Source organism: Sapajus apella, unplaced genomic scaffold (genome assembly GCF_009761245.1).
Source record: "Sapajus apella isolate SASKATOON/1434 unplaced genomic scaffold, GSC_monkey_1.0 scaffold18, whole genome shotgun sequence".
NCBI lineage: Eukaryota > Metazoa > Chordata > Mammalia > Primates > Cebidae > Sapajus > Sapajus apella.
Window position 1 is genome coordinate 14,012,572 of NW_022436958.1, and position 21,628 is coordinate 14,034,199.

General features: G+C 38.2%; 2 long non-coding RNA genes across 3 annotated transcripts in view; one reads left to right on the plus strand and one right to left on the minus strand.

The window, feature by feature from the left end:
• Window positions 1-16,248, minus strand: LOC116556988. The gene is made up of 3 exons (XR_004271299.1): window positions 16,005-16,248; window positions 2,818-2,930; window positions 1-624 (listed from the first exon to the last, which is right to left on the minus strand). It is a non-coding gene; the product is annotated as an uncharacterized LOC116556988 (long non-coding RNA).
• Window positions 14,509-21,628, plus strand: part of LOC116556989 — a 22,955-nt gene continuing 15,835 nt past the window's right edge. The window contains exons 1-3 of one of the 2 annotated variants that reach the window (XR_004271300.1): window positions 14,509-15,142; window positions 18,961-19,045; window positions 19,454-19,701. This is a non-coding gene — a long non-coding RNA (uncharacterized LOC116556989). Of the gene's footprint in view, window positions 15,143-18,960; window positions 19,046-19,453; window positions 19,702-21,628 lie in introns of those variants that run through there. The other variant, XR_004271301.1, reaches the window with a different exon arrangement.

Sequence of the window (21,628 nt, forward strand, 5' to 3'; positions counted from 1 at the left end):
TTCTGCCAATAACCATGCTACTATTTCCATTTCTTGTTTTTTCCTCTCTCATAAAAACCAAGTACCCATATTGTTTACAAGACCTATTTTTCATACTTGATTAGCTCACTATGTGATAGTGGTTCACATGTAGGACTGTGAGTTACAGGTTAGCGTATTTATTATTCCAATGATACAAATCTTGATTCTCAATATATTACAATGAGTAATGTTAAGATTAAAATTTATGTTATATATTCTTTGTGTTAACATTTCTGATCCATTTAGGCAGACATCATCTTCAAAGCAGTATACTCTAAAGCACAAACTTGTCATCAGTTGATACAAAGCTTCCTTCCAATGTGATTAAATGCAGCCAATGCAACGTCAGCTCTCCATTGCATTTCTTACTTTTCATTACCTTCATTAAGCATGATACCATCACCACGAACTGCTGCTCCACCACTGAATGATACCTATTGTGCAATTTCCTGGCTGTACTCTAGGAGTTTCTCTTGTAGAAATTTGCTTAAAATTTACTTTCACTCCACTTCGGTTAATACAATTATTGCTGTCATGCTACAAAAGACACTCTTAAGTTGTTGTAGTTTGAACACATCAACACTATTTTTCCCAAGGTCAAAGCTAGAAGAATTCGAATAACAAAACAAGTTAGTATTAGATTATAACCCAAATTATAAAATATATGTATATGTGTGTGTGTATATATATATATATATGTGTGTGTGTGTGTGTGTGTGTGTGTGTGTGTGCATCTATATTGATATAAATAAATCATTGAATAAGTAAATACACAAATGGGGAGGAAGTGACAAACCTTCCTTACAAAAGAATTTCAAAAAATATTTCAAAAACAAAATACTCTAGAATGCGGAGCTCCATTGTTCTCTTCTTAAATTTAACCTGGACTTGGTCACTTCCTTACTAATAAGACAATACTAAGAGGGAAAAATAGTAACTTCATGCTGAGGAAACCAGAAAGGCACTATCTTAATCAGTGACCAATATTAACTTCAGACACCCTTTGAAAAAATTATATCAGTGATAAAATTATAACACCTAAAGTGATCTGATTTAACCCACTCCTCATCTTGCCTTTTCCTTAATTATTCCTGGACTTAGCCAATAAATGCTGCAAAATTTCTATAAACATTAGAATCCTCAAAGAGACCAAATTGTCTTTAGTAGAATTGTAGTATTGAATGTTGAAGCTCTATAGTATTTAATTTATCAAGAATCTGAGAATGGACAAATTTGGCCTGGCAGAATAGTCAATTATCAAGATCAATCTATTTACTAAATTTCCATACTGTGTGTATATCTGTGTGCTGTAAAAACAAAAGTGCATTTTCCCTGTGATATTTGTCAGATCTCCACCGCCAGACACTTGATCTCTACAGGCAAGAATACTAGCTACTGTGTATTATCTCCAGTGGGTAATTCACCCCTGGTCCCCAGTCCTGGGTCTGCTCTCAGCACAGAGGGTGGCTTATTGTATGCAAGAGACTGACTGTATGAATTGGCTGCTCTGGGAAGGTGGGTCCAGATCAATCATTTCTGATGTTGAAAATTTCCATTTGAAAAAGGGCTGTTTCTAAGTACCATGCATGGACACAACTATTAAGAGGGAAAACCCAGTGAAATGCAGGATCGTTGTTGTGTTGGTGCTGCATTTTGTTTTGCTTTTTGTTCCATAAGTCTAAATAGTCAATTTAAGCATTTTCATTCTGAACGGATCCAATTAATTAATTATGTTATCTTTGTATAAGAACCCACGGGGAGAAATCAAAATCAAAAACACAGGCGAGAGAGAAAGAAAGAAAAAGGGGGAGAGGGGGAATCAAATGTGGATAATGGAAAGATAAAATAGACAAAATCAAATTTGCACCGAATGTGTTCCAGGTCCAAATTTCCTCCAGCTCACATCTTTTGTAAGTAGCTTCCATAGCCTGTGAATGTGGCCAATGGTGTTTTGTCAGATTCAATATAAATATAACAGACCCTTTAAACATAACCCTACTGCTTGCCTCTCTGGGCTGTAGAAGCTGTTTACATAGCCTGTAGATAAATAGAAAACTCAATCTGCTTATTTCCAGCCACCCTATTAGCAAAAAAGAAAGTTAACGAAGGACGCTGCAAAGGAGTGTGGTGTGTTTAATAAAACACTTTCCCCAGGAACTGAAAGAAGCCTCTGCATGTGGGATGCAGCAGCTCATCACTAATTCAGAATCTCCCTTCAGCCTCAGACTTTTGTCTTTCTTCTTCCAACTGCTGCACTTTCAAGCGTGATGGCTTGCTGAGTAGGCTTCCCTACTCTGGAAGGGAGCTCAGAGGGAAGGGAGCGAGAGAGTTCATTAGGGGTATTTCACAGTCACTCAGATCCCAGGGTCTCTGTCTCATCTTCGCAGATCACACTGCTCATAGAGAGTCTTTCTTTATTTTGTTACCTATCCTTGTACTGCCAGAAGTCTACAAAGACGGGGCTCCTGCATGTCCCCGTTCACATCAGTGGGATGTGAGCACAATTCAAAGCCTATCCTGAACCCATGTACATTCACTGATTGCAAAGCAGCTTATTGTATTTTAAAAATTCAACATTTTCTTGAAAATGCAGCATTTGAAGATGAAAATCTTATTCTAAGAGAAGCATATTACAAAAAAGAAGAATAAAATAAAGAGATGAGAGAGAAAGCAGGAGGGAAAGAGAACAAAGAAAACACAGACAAATGAACAAAGAGAATGATCAGGTAGGATTATGTTTTCAAATCCAGATAGCTGACCTATGAAAACCAAATTTTGCTTAAGGTTTTCATTTACTTCTATGCATGTATTTCTTTTCAGAAACCTCTCATCAAAGCCAATCAGCATTGCTAATGTATTGGTCACATTCCAGCCTTGAGAAGTCAAACCGAGCCAACGTTATTAAAGTCCTGCAAAATCAAAAGGGTCAAAGCCCTTTCTCCACCAAATGACCCTTTTTTCCTTCCATTTTCTGGATCTGGAGACTTGATTACAGCACATTCTCCTAATTATAAGGTCTACTTTGAACACATTGCTTTATTCCTAGAAAGTCAATGGCTATTAATGATTTTATTGCTGCAATTCAGGGTTACAGGTGGGCATTTGGTCCATAGAATTCTCCTCATTTGCTACTGATGAAATGAAACTTCTGAAGCTTCAAAGAATGTCTAGGTGAAAAATGGGCTGAATTCTCCTATTTGGAAACCCGTATACTCTCATCTCTGCCCATGGACAGTATTTATGCCACTGAATCTGTATTCTATCTAATTTTCACTCAGTTCAAGCTGATCTTTAGGGCCGGGAGGCTGGCCTAGCAATGCAAAAGCTAGCTACATGTGCTTTTTTTTTTTTTTTTTTCTTTTACATGAAAAGGACAACTGTTCAAGAATTTGAGCAACCCTCTTGGGCTTGGTCCTTTGCGTGACTGGTTGGCGGTTGTTTCATTATTTGGTTGGTATTAGAATGCATAGGTAGACACTCCCCTGCACATGCTGTCTACTACATCTATGCACTCTGAACGGAAGTAAAAATAAGTATGTCTTTTTTCACTCTTTAAGAACCCAAAGAGCATTTATTCAAAGGCAGCTGCACTGTGTTTAACTAAGGTTTAAGGACTTTTCTTTCCTCCAGACCACTGAAGCAGGCACAGTCCTTGACTTTAAATTGTTTAGACTTTACATGGGAAGTAGGATAAAATAAAACAGTGATGTAAAACCTAAGTTATGATATATGAGAATATGTGTCACAAGACACCTAGGGGTTCATCATCAAATGTCTGCATAAGTAATGCGTGTTATAAGATGAGTTGAATGGTCTGAGCACACATTAACTATTGGATCTTAGAGACAGTGTGAGCTGTCCTCATTTCTGAGGCACGATAACTATTTTCTACAAGAGCAAAACGTGAGGGTCACTTGGGTATATCAGTGGAATCCATTGGTGTCACACTGCAGGTTTATTATGCTGAGCCATTTTCATTTCAGCTTTGCTGCTTATTCTGTAATACTTTTTTTTTAACTCACTTGTACTTTGAAAGCCTGTTCTTAGACTCTGAGCTTTAATGCTCTGCATTTCCAATTCTGTTAGTTTTCTCTGCAGCCAAATGTGCTTACATTCTTGTTCACCCAGTATTAATAAAAAGGATGTTTGCACAGTAGGGAAGCGTATTCTCATTTATCTCTGACCAGAAATGTGAAGAATGAAATGGCCTGATGGCCATTATCTTAACCCTGTGTGACCGAAAGCATTCTGAAGTAGCGGGAGAAACAACTGGACCACAAAATCTTCATTAAAGTTTTCTTCTATCAGCATTGGACTGCAGATTAAGTCCCAGTCACATTTCTCACAAATGACTTTTTTTGCAATAAATAAATATATTATTTTGTAGTCAACAAAATAGAGTCACCTAACTTGAAATCCTACAAAACTGATGAGTTCAAAGCACTCAGTGGGGGCTACTTGGCATATCATTCCCTGAGCTTCCTCTTACTATCCACCCCATTAAAGAGAAACATTAAAGGTCATGACCGCGTTCCTCTGTTGTGATGTTCTAGTCATCCCTTGGAAGAAAGTCAAAGCCATGGAAAGATGTTTCCATTATTTCTGCAGTGAAAATAGTTTCGTATTCAGTTTGTTGCACACAAGATCTAGACATAAATGAAAGAAAAGGAATGAATGTATTGGGCTACTTCTCAAAGACAACATAAATACTTCTTAGACTTAACTCTCATAAGAAACCCTTCAAGAGTAATGTAAAGATCAATCACACACACACACACACACACACACACACACACACACACACACAAGACTAGTAAATATCTCTAACCAAACTACAATCAACAAAGCATGATCACAAAGAATCTTTACGTAGATTTTATCACCAATGGCTAGTTCTTCAGTTATAGAAAAGCTTTTCAGTATTACTGATTAAGCACATGGGTTTAGTCAGTACATGGCAAAGGCCAGATTCTCTATACACTATTCCCCCTAAATGAATGGGTTGAGTACAAATTAATCTAGCACCTCATATTTCTTAGATATCTCTATGTAACTAGCACAGAAGGAAAAAAAAGGAAAGGCAGGCCTTGTTGACTATCTGATAGCCTTGAAAGACAATTAAGCAATTAGTAAAAAGCCTGCACTGAATACCAATAACAAAATGCCAAGTAAACGAAAGGCTAAAGCAGTGTGAAGGGGGAAACTATTTGGCAAATACAGTTAGGGAGTGGGAAAGAAGTCAGGAAATGGCAACAATACAGGGGGTGTTTTGGGGAGGAAATATAGCTTGAACAGAGCTTTGAAGGATGACATGATGAAGGATAGCACTAGAGGAGTACTATTAAGGACTTGGGTCAAAATGCCAGAATGGTTGTTTCTCTGGGTCACTTCCTACCAGGAACAATCCTGAGACGCCAAATTCTCATCCAATTCCTCCTGGCTGCTGGAGGGGTTACCACCATGGAACAGGAGGAAGTTGGTCTCCTGGCCTCACATATCCCACAAGGGATGTTGACTCTCCTCCCCTACCACTCAGGGGACCCCGTGCTCCTTTCCTCTGACTCTGAGTTGGTGAATGTCACTCTTTCAGGAGGGCTGCATGCTCTTCTCCTCCCCTCAACCTCAGTGTCATCATAGCTACTCCACAGGCGTCTGCTCTGAAGAAACATCTAGTGAGAATTGTAGTCTAGGTATAAACTATTAAAGTGCTGCATCAGAACAAGGAGTTGAAGTCAATGTGAGAGAAGTGACACGTGCAACAAAAGAAAACAAAGTATGAAAAGTGATCATATAAACGGGCACTTCAACAAATAGTTAGGGAAAGCCAGTTTGGTGTCTGCTGGAGGAGTGTAGCTGGGGTAGTAAAAAGGATGGTGAGAAAGATGCTAAGTTTGGTTTCAACTAACTAAGGCAATAGAAGTTGAATTATCCTTACGCAGCTGATACCAAGTGGGTGTGTTCCTTCTGTTCCTAGCACCTAGCAGAGTGTCTCATATATAGAAAGTGTTCAAATGTGTTGAGAGAATTGTATTGGAGCCAAAAATAGTACTTTTTAGTGGTTAACATAAGGTGATGCCTCAGAAACCTCAAATAATTCCAAATAACCATGATTAATTCCAAGCGCACTTGCTGTCTCTATATTGTAGTGCATCATTTGTAGAAGCTGGGAGTTGGAAGGTGATAAAAAGAAGTTAGAACTCCTTTTTAATACTCAGATATTGTTTATGCTTTATTTTTCTTTAAATGATAACATGCACTTAAATACAAAATATAGTTAAACAACACTCATAGCCGCAATTATGAAAGAGCTAAGCAGGGCTGTTCTGATTAAAGTGGATGTGGGGGTCCCAGAACTCTGCCTCTCTATCCGGTCCCTTATGGCAGCCCTGTCACACTTTTGTAGGGCTTCATGGAAAACCACAAACCCAGGCTTCATGCCCAGTCTGTTGTGTTTACCCTTGTTGCTCTGGGTACTTGAAACTTGTGGTCAGAACAGACACTTTGTAAGTCGACTATTTAAGCACTATTTACTAATACGCAGTAGCTGCTGATTTCAACAACCATATGCCAGCTTTACTGGGATATGAAGGGCTTAAGAATATTTGATGAAAGAGTGAGGAAATGTTGTGAAAGGGTGGAGCGCTTTACATTCACAGGTATTGTAGGGGTGGGGTGGGGTAGAACAAAATAAAAGCATGTGGCCTGAATGGTTAGCCCAAGCCCTATGTAAACACCTTACCCTGGTGGTTCAAAGTTATCTTTTTCCACCACTTTTATGTGCCAGGGGTTTGAATGAGCCACAGAGAAGCCGCAGCAGCAGATGCTGTTCCCATGAGATTTCTGGAATCCACTTGGCCACTGTTCACCTAAGCAGCCGGGCATTTGGGTGTCTCAGAGCAGCAAGCTTGGCACGAAGCGTCTGTGGTGATCGTTTTGATGTGCACCCAGGCTTGAGCTCCCCAGGCCAGCTAAGAGCTATTTCTTACATGTCCTCATTGTTTCTCACTCTCTCTCCTGGGAGAGAGGACATTTGTTAACGATTAGGGAGATGGAGGCTTTGAACCGTGCCTCTCACCCACAGAGACACGTGGGCTTTAAGCCCTGGCGCCTGGTAGTGTCCAGAGGAATATGAACTTCCTCTTTTCTGCCCTCTGTGAAATATGCAGCACGTTCACTTATGAGACAAAAGAAAAAAATATAACAAAATGGCCAGACTTCTCTCTCAAAGGTGAGAGAAGCAGACTGAAGTTACTGCTGTTAGACAGAAGTTCCTTGTCCTGTGATGCTCCTTAATAAACTGATTCACGCTACCACTTAAATAGCTGCTCTGCAGAGAACACAGCTGACATCTAAGAATTTCCAGAATATTTGTTATTTGATTGAAGATAAGATTTTTAAATGTATTTTATCAAAAATAATATTTTATTTTTTATTATTTAATTGTATCTCATTAAATTTTAATGTATTATAAAATTTAAATGTATTATTGTTTATTGTATTAAAATATGTGTATTTATTTTATTTTATTAAAAACAATGGGCATCTTAATCATCCAGGAAACCGCAAAGGAAACAGACACTCAGTTGTTCAGCTAATGTCAGGATGAGCCAAGTGCTCAAAATGCAAGTCAGGTTATGACAATTACCAGGCAATTGTCAAATTTCCCCTTTACCTGCCTCATGGCTCATGGGGCTGATCCCAAGTTTATGAGGTAGAGCAATAAAGTGTCTCTCTCGTCAGCATAGGGAGGCACACGGGATTTGGTTGGCTACTTATCTTAATTTACCTATGTGCCATGTTTCCCTGGCATGTCATGTGGTGCAAACAGTTTAAAAATGGGATGAGGAAGCTGAGGCTTGCTTAACTCGGGTATCAGATTTAGTGGCGAGGCTCCTATGAGACCCCTAGTCTGCCAGAACTGCACTGTGCGGCCCTGGACCCCTTCTAATCTGAAAGACAATGTGTGAAGCAGAGCTCAGTGACCTCAAAGGGACCCTGGAGCATAGGTGAGCTGTGTTCCGAGGAGGTCAGATGCCATGGGAGGAAGGGCTGCCCTAGGAATGGCACCACACACAAACTTAGCTGCACTCACCACACACATCCCTTATTACCACTGTCACTTAGGGAACAAGTCTGACTGACCTTGTGCAAATTACAGCTGCCTCTGTATGTGGCCATAGAAAACAGAGGTGACAACCCTTAGGAGAACAGGAACTCCTCTAATGACCTCTAATTACAGACATCAAACAAACTGAAAGCAATTCCTTCTCCTGTTTTGAGATTCCCTGGGCTTAAAAGGCCCACAAAACATTTCCTTCCATAAATGTCACCAATGCACTAGTAAATGCACATCACTTACACTGACAATGTTTATGTCAATCAAATTATAAAATGATTTTATAAATTATAAAATAACAATGCCCTAACTAGTCACTGCCATTGTATCATCAAAGCTAGAAAATATAGTCAAGATCCTCAGGCCACAGCTTGAAGCCAGAAAGTGTTAGAGCCACCCCAGTCTACCCCAGCCTGCTTCAGACTGGTTCCCAGGAGCCTGTACTTCTGATAGTAGAAACAGCACGCAGTTCCTTAATTACTCACACCTCGTGAAAGTGAGATATGACTAAGCACATATGCAGCCTGCTCTACTGAGGGAGAAACCAATCTGCACCCCACCCCCAACACCGTACCCCATCTCTCCCTCTCAGGAACTCTGAGCCTGGAGTCAGAGCATCTATACTTGGCTTAGCTCTTTCTCAGAATTTCTGGAATATCCAAATCTAGGAACTGCTAGACTTATTTTTTGTTTTTTTCCTGACTGGAAGAAGAACTAGATGGAAATAATTTCTACCTTCCCTTAAGACTCTTAAGGATAGAAGGCGCTGACTCAAACAGTGTTTCAGGAAAAGAGAAAGCTGTAAAATCCTGGTTTATGGCATTGTGCTGCATGAAATAAATTACCTGTAAATGTCTTGGCCTGCACTGCCTACCTGGTGTTTTAAACTTGAATTAATTGTCAATATTAAAAAATCAGAAGCTGTCTCTTAAAAATGTTGAATATTTGCAACACTGGGCCTGCAATCATGACTGGTGATGATTACCTGGAATCTATTGACTCTCTGCACAAGGCTGCCTCCCCTAGGCCACCATGGCCTCCACTGTGGCCCAATATAATGTCTAATACCCAAAGCTACTTAGTACCTTGCCTGGAATCACCTTCGTTCACTTACATTACTTGCCTGGCTGCTACATAAACTTGAACTTGTGAGCTCTGCTCCAAGTCACACAGTCTACTTCTATGTATTACTTCCCATGCTGTCCATGATAGGTGGCCTGGATTTTCTTAAAACATCCATGAGCAGTCTTTGGGAAGAAGTGGTATAGAAGTCATTCCTTCTTCATGAAGATTCTTGACTCAGATTCCAGCTGAATGTCTGTGTATCCAAAGAGAATGACCAAAGGTTTGCAAATTAAGACTCTTGAACACAAATAGAAGCATCATAATGCCTCCAGATAAAAAATGTTGCCTTAAGTTTCATAACTAATTTAAAGATATGTGACAGAGTTACTCAGTAAATGCAGTTTCTAAAGTACGGTAGGAGAGTGAGCAATGTGGGTTCCTTCAGTAAGTAGTGAGTGCATAGGAGCTCAGGAAAAGGAGAAGTTATTTAGAGATGGTGCCACCCAGGTAGTGCTGTTAAGAAAGGTGGCATTTCAGCTGGGCTTTGAGGAGTGAGTGTATTAGTTTGTTTTGATGCTGCTAATAAAGGCATATCTGACACAGGATAATTTATAAAGAAAAAGAGTTTTAATGAACTCACAGTTCCATATGGCTGGAGAGGCCTCACAATCATGGCAGAAGGCAAAGTGGGAGCAAAGGCACATCTTACATGGCGTCAGGCAAGAGAGTGTGCAGGGGAACTGCCCTTTATAAAACCATCAGATCTCATAAGACTTATTCACTATCATGAGAACAGCAATGGAAAAACCTAGACCCATGATTCAATTACCTCCTACCAGTTCCTTCCCACAACATGTGGGGATTATGGGAGCTACAATTCAAGATGAGATTTGGGTGGGGAGACAGCCAAACCGTATCAGTGAACAAGAGTTGAGCATGCAGAAACTGAAAAGAGGAACCATCTGAGAAAAGCACAGATGGTGGGGAATATGGGCATGCTAAGAAAGAGAGTGGTTCAGTTTCCCTGGAACATTCCTGCATTCTCATACTTAAGAATAATAAACTATTTAAAATGGAAGGTTCTCATGTCTACCTCGAGAAATTATATTTCAGTGGTCTCAGTGGGGCCCCAGAACCTATCATGAACCATCATCACAAGTGATTCTGTTGTGAAGGGAGCACAGTTCATACTTGGAGAAAAACTTGCATCAGGTGTATAGTGGGTGGATGTGGGAGAGGTGGCAGGGTCTAGACTACAAACAGCATTAATTTCCAGTCACAGAGTTCAGAATTTTTCTGTGAGCCACAGAGATTTGCTTTTTCTGCCATTCCATATTAGCATAAAGAAGGGAGATTTCTTAAAGACGACACTCAACTTTAGGTTCTGGGAAGGCACCATTAACAGAAGCAGGGAACACAAAGACAGGATTGTGCATGGTCTTCCGATCAGTTTGTAACATTCAGGTTTGGTCATCATTGGCTTTCCTCTGCCACTGACACCGCGAACAAAGGTGAAGCAGATACCTACGGGCACTGGCTCAGATCCCTCTCATCTTGGGTCCAGGCACAAATCTTTCAGGACTCAGCTATTCATCTGTGAAATGAAGATGACAATAATATCTTTCTTGTTCTGTTGAGGATCTAAGTTGGGTAAAGTATCTGAAAGCCCTTTGAGAATTACATACATGTAAGAAATTATTTTCTTGAGCAGAAGAATAGATTTTTAAAGTTCCTAGCATGGCTAAATGAATGCTAGTACATATACGCCATGTGTTTTCAGAGAATGTAAATGTAATGCTCATTATGAAATACTAAGAGGAAAACTATAAGCTGGGTATAAGTTATCTCTCTAGAGTGATTACATTTTTTAATTGCCATAACATATGTGGGAAATATAGTAACGTGTAAACAGTGGTTTTCTCTCGTGGTGAGATTGTACATAAGATTCTCTTTTGCTTGAATTTTTTTTCTTGTATTTTCAAAATCCTCTTCACAGGCATTTATTACTTTTGCAATCAGAAAGAAGAAACTCCACTTTTCAATCTCAGAGCCCTAAAGCCATTCTGAAACCAGCGATTTTGGGGAGCAGTATGCTCTTAAGACCTCTCTTCAAAGACTCTAATCTACTTTTATTTTGACAATTCCTGCTTGAGCACAGACCTATTTTTTTAAATTGAGTGTGTGTGTGTGTGTGTGTGTTTGTGTGTGTGTGTGTGCGTGCGCGCGCGTGCAGTTTAGATAGAATACACAGGGAAAATGGAAAGAAAAATGCTAAAATACATGCCTTGAGTTTGTGAAGACTAAGTCAATATATCTCAATTAGAACCAGGAATCTTTCCAATATTTACACTGGATTTGCTTCCAAATGTTTGGCTTTTAATGGGTTGTAAATAAATTGGGAGGGATGGAACACTGGAGCATAATAAACACAGAGGATGCTAACATCTGAAGAAAAGAAAAAAAGGGAATTTGTAGGAATAAGCCAATTTTAGTTCAAAAGGAGACATAATGTTGTTTAGAGTTTCTCTGATTTTGTGGGGGTCAGAAATAGAAAAGCAGGGGTACATGAAAAGATACTTGAGACATTGTATTATACCTTGGGCTTCCAGAGAGACAATAATTGGGTAACTTAAGGATGTTTAACATGCTGCACACAGCTTGAAGACAGAATGAGATCAAACTACATACAAAGCTAGGAGTTTCCAACATCAATATGGTAGACTTCTAAGGTCTGAAAATTAACAAGATAAGAAGAGGGGGAGAGGATTGTGTCTTCATTATGTGCATTGCTGAAATTATCAGAATGAAGGACAGAGACCAAATGCAGAACAAAGTACAGGTAGTGTGTGTTTCAGAGGATGACCCTAAGGTGGAAACCACGATCATTGAGACTGAATTTCCAATTTACTATTTTATTCAAAAAATTTATTCAAATCAATGATATAAAAACCGAAATTCTCATTTCTCCACTCATAGTTAGCCCTGACTGTTTTTGTTCAGAAAAATGTGAGAAAGTCAGGGAAGCCAGAGTTACTTAGGTAGGAAAGAGAGCACGTAAAAATGTAGGTATAGCAGTTTGTATCCTGTTAATAGATTTGCAATGTAAATTGCAAAAATGAATTTTCAATTATCAAGAGAAGAAAGTACGCAAAGTAATATAAAGTTGGAAATCTAGCTTCTCATCAGGCTTTCATGCCAACTCCATATTTACTCACTTGAACTTATTGTAGAAAAGCAAAGAAAAATATGTGTGAATGTGACCTAGAAGTGTCATGAAATATTTGAATCTTTGTTGAATTTAGTCACTGGTTTTCTTCTAGTCATCACAAGAATATTTTGTATAAGAAATAAAACATTTCATTTTTATTTCAAAGGCCATTTATTTTCCTATTAAAGCAAAGACAGACACTGAGCCCTCAGAAATGTCTGTCATCTGGAAATATTTGATGATTGAGATGTAAATTTGGTATCTGTTCTTATATGCTTCTGTGTTTATATGCTTTTGTTTTTATTCTTGGAGGTAGAAGATAGAATGGCTTTATTCAAGTCAATAACTAGTCTGGTTTTCCACTTTATTTTGTTGGTATCTGACAAATACAATCATTTTCCTAGAAACATTTTAGTGAGTATCCCTATTTTTCAGAATGAAGACACATGTAAAACAGATATTTATTTATACCTATAAATCTCTTGCTGGTTTGGCTATCTTTTGTTTTAAATTATTAATATTACCATTTAAATGATTTTTAAACTTATTTAATTTCAATAGTCTCATTTATCAAATTATTTTATTGTTCTCCTTAGGCATAGTCTCATAATTGTATCACCAAATCCCACTGGTATCTGGTAATAATGAAGAAATGCATTAAAGACAAAGTTTAATGCTGTCACCTTTTTTTTCTGTTGAACTCATCCTAAACACTTTGGGGTTTTACAATTATATAGTCATGGCTGGTTTAGCTGATAAGGAATACGCAAATCTATTCTTTAAAAGTGCAATACTATGCCAAACTAAACCATTCAAATAAAAATCCTTTGCAATCATTATTGTTTCTTTAAGAATTTATGAACCATCCTACTATTAGAAGAACTCTGCTCACATTGTATCTAATTTCATTCATCAAACAAAGCTAACTGGAAACAATGATAAGAAAACATTGCTTCTTCATAGAGTTCTGACCTCTGTAATAAGTACTGAAAAGATCCATAACACAAATGCAATGCCATTTTTTTTCATTCCTTTTTCCCTAGGTTAATTAGGTTTAAATCATGGGATATGATAGGGGGTTATCTTTAAAAGAAAAAGAAAAATTCAGCACAAATCAGATATCAGAAACTTACTTTTATTAAATTTTTTAAAACCACATTGTATTCATCTTTTGAACACTAAGGAAACAGAAAAAGCTCATAGGAACACACTTACTTGGAAGTCAACCATTTGCTTTTTAAAAAAATTTAGCTTGACTCTCTAAAGGGAGACTAAACTAAGACCATTACAATCACAAACCGCTCATGTAGTAATTAATAAATGATAATTGTAATGAACCAGAGAGATCTTTCCTCCTGATGCATCAAGTTTTACGTCTTTTAAACTACTTGCTGTTATTTTCAATGAAGAAAAGGGAAGAGAGAGGTCGTGAAAACTTAGACAAATCTCAATCAGAAGGGACTTCAAAGACCAGACAGAGGCCTGTAAAAGATGACTTTTTAGCCTGTCAAAGCTACTTCTCCCAATAGTAAACCTGTCCAATGCATGTCCCCTCCACCAAGAAGCATCCTTTCCCATGAATTTCATTTTTTCTCTCTTTCTCTTGAGAGGGCTGAGTCAGATATACTCTATGTACTTTTTTTTTTAAAGGGATATTTGAGATTTCACTAGGTGGAAGAACAGTTATTGTGATAAAGGTTTACATCTTAAATGGATATTTCGGCAATGTACTTCTTTAGCACATAAATAAATAAATAATAAAAAGCTGAGTTTTGGGATGAAGGATGAGTTACAAATCATTTCTGTATAGGTAGCAGTATGGAATCTTTCTTTCTAGGAGGTATTCTATGCCTTTAACTATTTTGCAGTAATATCAAACATGAGTCTCTGAGTTAGAAATCAAACCGATTTTCTCACCAAAGCTGATGTTGAAAAATACATTGAAATAACCTTGATTTTACCCTTCAAAAGGAAATAATGAGACTCACATCTTCTCTCTTCTTCAGGGTTTGACTGTTTGGCAGAGGAAGGGCACCAGTGTTTATCTTCACCTGTTTTTCTGCAGCATACTGCCAATGACATCAGTGTCCTCTCTGCTGTATTAAGGGCAATGAAGGTTATGAAACTAGAAATTAATCTAGTCTGAGAACAGATCACGCAGTCCTTCCATATGCATTGTCTTTGCAATGGTATGAAAATATGAGTCAGTATGACTCATTTGGCTTCCTGACCTAGCCAGTTGTCTGGCTCTCCACATTAATACAGTCACCTGAACCAGCGTCTCTGTTCATTTTGTGTGGCCTCCTGGATATCACCTTTCCTTTGCCAAGCATCAACCTGAAAATTTTCCTCACATATTAAGATGCATTCAATACCTTGATATATAGGATGATACAGACACAATTTTTGGAGTCTCTAATATTATAGCTAAATTTTGTGTTTTTATAGCAAAATGTTAAATTATTTGGAATCCAGAAGACATTTAAGAAGCAGAAGATTTTTTTAAATATACATATTTTTGGGGCAACCTAGTCTCACTGTAGCCAAAGGGCCCAGGATGGGAGAGCTTTGAAATGAAACCATAACTAAAACCCTATTTCGTACTTTCTTGATTTATCCTCCTCCCACTCCCTAGGCCCATCCCTACTTTGGATGAGAAATGGCAGACTATGGAACTTCAGAGATCATCTCTTCCAACACCTTGTGTAAAGGAAGTCATTGCTAGCCAGAACGTGAAATGCATTGTTTCAAGTTGATTCAGGTCTGAACCCTTGTCCGGATTAATGACAGAATTCCAAAGAGAGGTCAGTGAACTCTGTGTAACATCAGCCTTGGAGTGGGGGAAGGGTGGGGAAGCTGAACCATTAGCAAATGGAAAAAAAGCTTTCTGAAGCAGAGAGAAAGCATTTCTACAGCCAATTAGACAAATCACCCTTAAGAGAAAACATACTTCTCTATTAAAGCCTGCCAGCATGCAATATTTCCCAATTAGTTCAAAGAACACAGTCACAGATGTTAGCCAAAATATGCTACATTCTTTAGAAGTCCTCATATCAATGCTTAGGATCTCTTTGATTTTTATGAATGAGTTTCATGGTGTGCGTGTGTGTGTGTGTGTGTGTGTGTGTGTGTGTGTGTGTGTGTTCCTTTAAAAAAGAGAAACTTATAACCTCAGAAATTTAAACACAAACACACTCACTGAAAGCACATTGATAGCATGGGAAATGTTTAACACTAGAGTATTGACATGGGCAAAGTAATAAATGCAAGTCCAAATTGTCAGTGTTATAGCTTATGACAGCTTTGACCTAAATCCCACTCAAAAAGCTAAATAAAATATTATTTCTTCCATGAGTAAGGCTGCCATATTTATCAAATACAATTTTAGATAAGAAATATTTTTTTAGTATAAGAGTATCATGTGTAATTCCTAATTTACCTGACATTTAAATTTAACTTCAACCTTGTGTTTTATCAGGCAACCTGATTTAGGAGAGAATCAGACTCCATATCTCAGAATTTATAAAAGTATTTATGAAAAGTAAACACATATACATGCAAATCACTCTTCCACTTCTTAACAAACTTTTCTACTTGTGAGAATTGCTAATTCCAGAAGACAGGCCACTGGAGAAGCTATAACCAACTATGATGAAAATTCCATCTAAAAATCCTGGAAGCTTGCAAGTAGAGACAATCTGTGAGAGAAAATACATTGGATAAAAACATGCTGGAGCAATGATAGCAAAGTGTTTTCTTGCCCGCCTTTTTGCAAGTTTTTGTCTGCTGCCAAGTGGCCAGGTGGTACAACTTTCTTTTCCTTTGGCCAAAGTCCATTTACAAGACCTACATTGATCTTGAGTTACATCATTGGGCAGGCAACATCAGAGTGTGCCACAGAGCATGTTAGAAATTAATCCCATTTGCTGAGGATGGGAGAAGATTCATACTCTCATGACTTTTAGACTCTTGGAATGTTAGAGCTGGAAAAGCTTTCTGACTTATAAGATCATTTAACCCCTTCACATCACACATGTAGGTGCAGGTAGCCTAAATGATTTTTCCAAGGACTCACAGCAGGAGCCAATGCCAGCTCCAGGGATGATGACTCCTGATTTCAGTCACTGTTCCACACCTTGGCTATAATCAGATGCCAAAATTGGGGTTGACAATATGTGAATGAACTACAAACTTCTTGACTAATATTTCCAGCACTAGGGACCCTGTTGCTCTTTCATTCATTTTACTCTGCATCCATAGGAAACATAGCAGTGATCGCTGCTGCTACTGATTGGCTGCAGTGGTGTTGCATAGCAGGCAGATCATGGCTTCTGAACTCAAACAGCGCTACCCAACTTCTGGTCTGAATCCTTCCCAGCAGTGAGGACTTGGGTAGGTTGGGGAACCTCTTGGAGCATATCTTTCCTCATATGTGGAATATGGGATCATTATGGTACCAATCTCAAAGGATTGTTGCTAGGATGGCATGAAATATGCAAGCAGAGTTCTTAGTGCAGGGCTTGGCACAAAGTAAGTTCCTGATGAATGTCAGCCTCTATTCTAAATCATGAATATAGAGATACGGCCTGTTTTTGCTGCACTCATGTTTCAGCCAGGAATGACACACGTGATCATCTCTACTTGAAAATAAATACTTTAAGTATTTACTCTTAGATCGAGGCACATTATTCCATGAAATACACAGATGACTTGGGTCAATTATCCCACAAAGCCAGTAAAACAATCTCATCTTTATCATTCAGAATTTAAGTGAAATTTGTTGAGCAGTAGTGTGGGGAGTAAAGCCACATATTATAAATGTTCTCTGTTTCTCTCTCACCCTCCAAAATATTCAGTTGGATAGGGCTGATTATTTTATTTGGATATTTTAGCAACTGCATCCAATTACATTGCTGACTCACTTAAAGATGATTGAATATAGCAAAAGCAAAATTACAAGGCAGCAGAATATTCCTTTGGCAATGTGTCACTTCTCATACTCCAGTCTTCTCTCACTACTCCACACCCTAAACATTGTTTTCTTTTGTAACTAGGATTCCTAAAAACCTAACTCTGTCACTCCCATATACACTCTGACAGAGCAGCAGGGACAAAAATGACCTTTCTCTACACTACGTCCGTTAAATTTCCCATTTCCTAAGTTGGCTGATCACTTTAGGAGTTTTGAACAAAGAAAATTGTGCTGATTCGATCCAAAGTGTACCAGATGGATGATCCAGTTAATTCAGCCAGTGTTTCTACTTTTTAAAAAAAATTTAAAGCCCCTAATGTAGTGGATATTTTTCTGAGTTGCAATATACTTTGAGATAGGAATGTCTAAATGAGAAAATTTTAAGCCTTGTTAACCAAGAAGGGTAACCCAAATGTCTCCAAGTTCTCTAGGCTTCAGGGATCACTCATCTCATTAATACCAACTGACATGGAATGTGTCCTATCCTGTACAGCCATGGGAAGTCAGCTCTCTCCCTCTTGTATTTCTGTAAATCCTAAGGAATGCTGACATGTTGGACAAATCCATCCTGTAGTGATTTGTCTGCTCTTGTTCTGATCTGCTGCTTTAAACATCTTTGTTGGATACCTCTTTCCACATCATAACTCTGCTCTGGGCTGCTGCCATTCTGCCTTATTATGGCTAAGCACCAAACATTGAACCAGTGTCCACTTTGAAATACCCAAAGTACCATACTCACCAGGTTATGGTATTTAACGACATTTTACTATGGCTTAGGATGATCAGAGGTGAAATGCAATGCAAAAAAAGAAAACAAAACAAAACAAAATTAAAAATTCACTACTCACATAGAATCCAACCTTATATTCGTCCCCTAAAAGATTTCCTACCATCCTTCTTTTAAGCCTCCCCACGCTACTCCATCCCCTGCTTTCAGCCTGCACCATGTTCCGGGATTCAGATCATCTGCCAAGTCTATTGGAATTACAGAAACAAACCAGTAAGGTGTCTGCAAATATCTTGCTCCAGGTGGTGCCCCAACCCAATGGAGCGAGATGGACTGTGGTGATGAAGGGACATGTGAGTTAGCCAGGAGAGAAACTAACTTATGTCAGCAGAATTCTTCTCCAGGGATATTCTAGGAGGACATGCTTTTCTCAGAGTAGTGCTGGGCTCAAGAAAACAGACATCTTCCAGGATCCATTTCTGAAATACATTTAATTAAAAAGAAAAGTTTCTCATGGTAAACCTTTCTTCAGAAGCGCTGTCTACATCATCCTCTGTTTCTGCTCAGTTTTTCCTTTTTGCACTGTTCTCAGAGACAAGCACACAGCCATTCATTTATTTATTCATTCAGTAATTATTTACTAAGTACTTCTTATATGCTGCGTGCAGTGCTGTTGTTAAGAACGCAGGATTGAAATAACATCTTTGGTTCCTCCCTAAGGATCTCAGTTAGAAGAGGTTAGGTGATACACAACTAGAAGAAACTCTTAAATATACAAATTGCAAACTGTGTTCAGTGGTGTAAAGAAAAAGGACATGACTTTCTGGGAGTAATTGAAAACTGTCTTTAAGGTTGGGTGTAAAAGCATTTTATGGAGAAGTGATGCTTAAACTGAGAAAGGAGGATGAGAAGGAGGTAGCCAACTGAAGAGAATATGTAAGTATGGGCATGAGTGTGGAATGGAAGTGGGGTGGGAGGAGAGAAAAAGAAGATGAAATACCTTCATATCAAAGGAACACTGTGCAAAAGGCCTTAAGGGCATTTTATAGGAGTTCAAAGAAGCAGCAGCAACAACAACCAAAACCAGCCAGCAGCAAACTCAGACACCTGGAAGCAGTGATGCAGAGAGCAGAGGGGATGAGATTGGAAGGTTTCCAGGGACCACTTTTTAAAGGCATTCATTGTAAGCCTTAATAATGCATTTTCCTCTTATTCTAAGTGTAAATGCAAGATTAAGGATGAATGGGATGAAATGATCTGTGTTGTATTTTTTAAAAGATTACTCTGTAGACATAATGAATTGGTGAAAGAAAAAGTGGGGAGACCATTATTTGAATTGTCCAGGTGAAAGATTATCATGGTGAAAGAAGAGAAAATGAATAAAAGTGAAAAGGCTTGAGATAAATTATGGAAGAACAGCAAGAGTGAAAAACGAGAAATCAATGACTCCCAGAGGGTCACAGAAGAACCTTCTGGCATCTTGGAAATGATCCAAGTGGTGGTTACGCAGCATATTCATAAGTAGAAGTTTGGTTGAACTGTATGCATCAGATGCATATGCTTTATGCTCTTTTTGCTCTGTAGGCTATAAATTGGAATTAAAATGTTTAAATAAACTTTTTAGCTTGGCAACTGTGTGGATATCAGTGCCATTTTCTTGGTTGGAAAGACTAGAGAAGGAGGCGAGGTCAAGGAATCAAGAGACCCATTTTGGTGTGTGATCCCTGAGGTCCCTGAGTGTGACCCAAGTAGACGTGTCACATGGGCAGCTGTGTTTATGCATCTGAGGCTGAGAGGAGAGACCTAGGGATAAATATCATGGGCCATTCTCATTTTCAGAATTTACTGCTCCATTCTGAAAGAAATCAGATAGGAAATAATAAACATACCTTCTAAAAAAACAAATTGCAGGAAGTTAAACAGGCTCATAAAATCTTAAGAAGTTTTTACATACACTGTCTTTCATTTCTATTGAAATTCCAGAAGCCTGATGGTAACCAGAAGTCCTATTGGGCTTTCACTCTATGGAACATTTCCGAAGTTCTGGCAGCAGAGAAAAATATCTACAAAAATAATTTCCTAAAACTCATGATTGATCTAGATATTATTGTTTAAAACCTTTCACAGAATACAACTGCAATACAACTGCTTATTGGTGATTTTGAAGTGATTAGATAAAAACACAGGCACCTATGCCTTCCAAACTTTTGGAAAAATAACCAGAAAGGAATATTAATCCTAACGGGTATGGTAAGCTACAATGTTGGCTTTGTTAATTTAGTATATACTAGTTAGCAATCAGTGACAACATATCTGCACGATATCTCCCAAAGTCACACTCTTTCCTGGAGTCATAACAAGGGGAATTGCAATTACTCAGATAATTAAAACAAAATTACCATTTTTATTGTTATAAATAAATAAGATAACCATTTCTCTGAAATTGACTAAATCATTTAGTGTCTTCATTATACATTCCTCTGCCCCTTTGATCCTTTTTCTTTCAAGAGGAATGAACCTCAGATGATACAATAAAAACAAAAATAAAAGTAGATATGTACACTCGTGTTCTGCCCATTCTCATACACACACACACACACACAAAACCTTTGCTACTGAAATGCAAATGCCACTATTATGGGGTGATGCTTACTATAAAGAATAATTAAGAAATATAAACCCTTCTAGGAATCTGCTTCATGAAGAAATATGTTTAGAAACAGATTTGCCACCCACTGAAAAGAGTACACGTCCAATCTGAAGATTCATTATAATTATTTCAAAATGGGTTGACAGCAAACTGCATTGAAAATCAAACACAACATCTAAGCTGCCTCAAGTTAATCATGGCGGGAGTCACACGGTGATTTCTGCGGGGCTGGGAGGATGATTTTCTGGACCATCACCATCCAGTTTGCACCAAGTCAATGGAGATACAAAAACATTTTTGAGACTCCTACATACCAATAAATTATACAAATTGTCTGTCAAAAGCAAATTTGATTTAGTAGGCACTAGTGCTGAGCAAGACACCCAGGGGAGAAAACCAGAAACCGCTGATAGAAAATACAGAAAGCCTGGAGGGCACAAATGCAATGGGAAAAGATGCAAAGTCCATATGGCACCATATAGCCAACGTGACAGTCACTTATTTATGTGCACTTCTGTCGTGAGCATACTTTAAAAATTCAATCCAGACTCTTTTAGAGAAGAAAGCAAAAATCATGTAGATATTCAGTGCTTAGAATAGAAGGAGACATGGACCAAAGCTTGGAATGGTAAAGTAACAATTGAGTTACACATTACAGTGGTAATCAACATCTACATTCTACATTCTACATTCTAAATAGCTGTCAGTGTTCCAAGAATTGAAACTAAACTAAAAGCATAAAAGCAGCAAAAATACAAAAAACAAACAAAAATCAATCCAGATTCAGTTTATTTGTGGGAAAAAGTTAAACAAGTTACTGTTAGTGGCTACACAAAAAGCCAGTACCATGTGTAAAATATAAATAATAA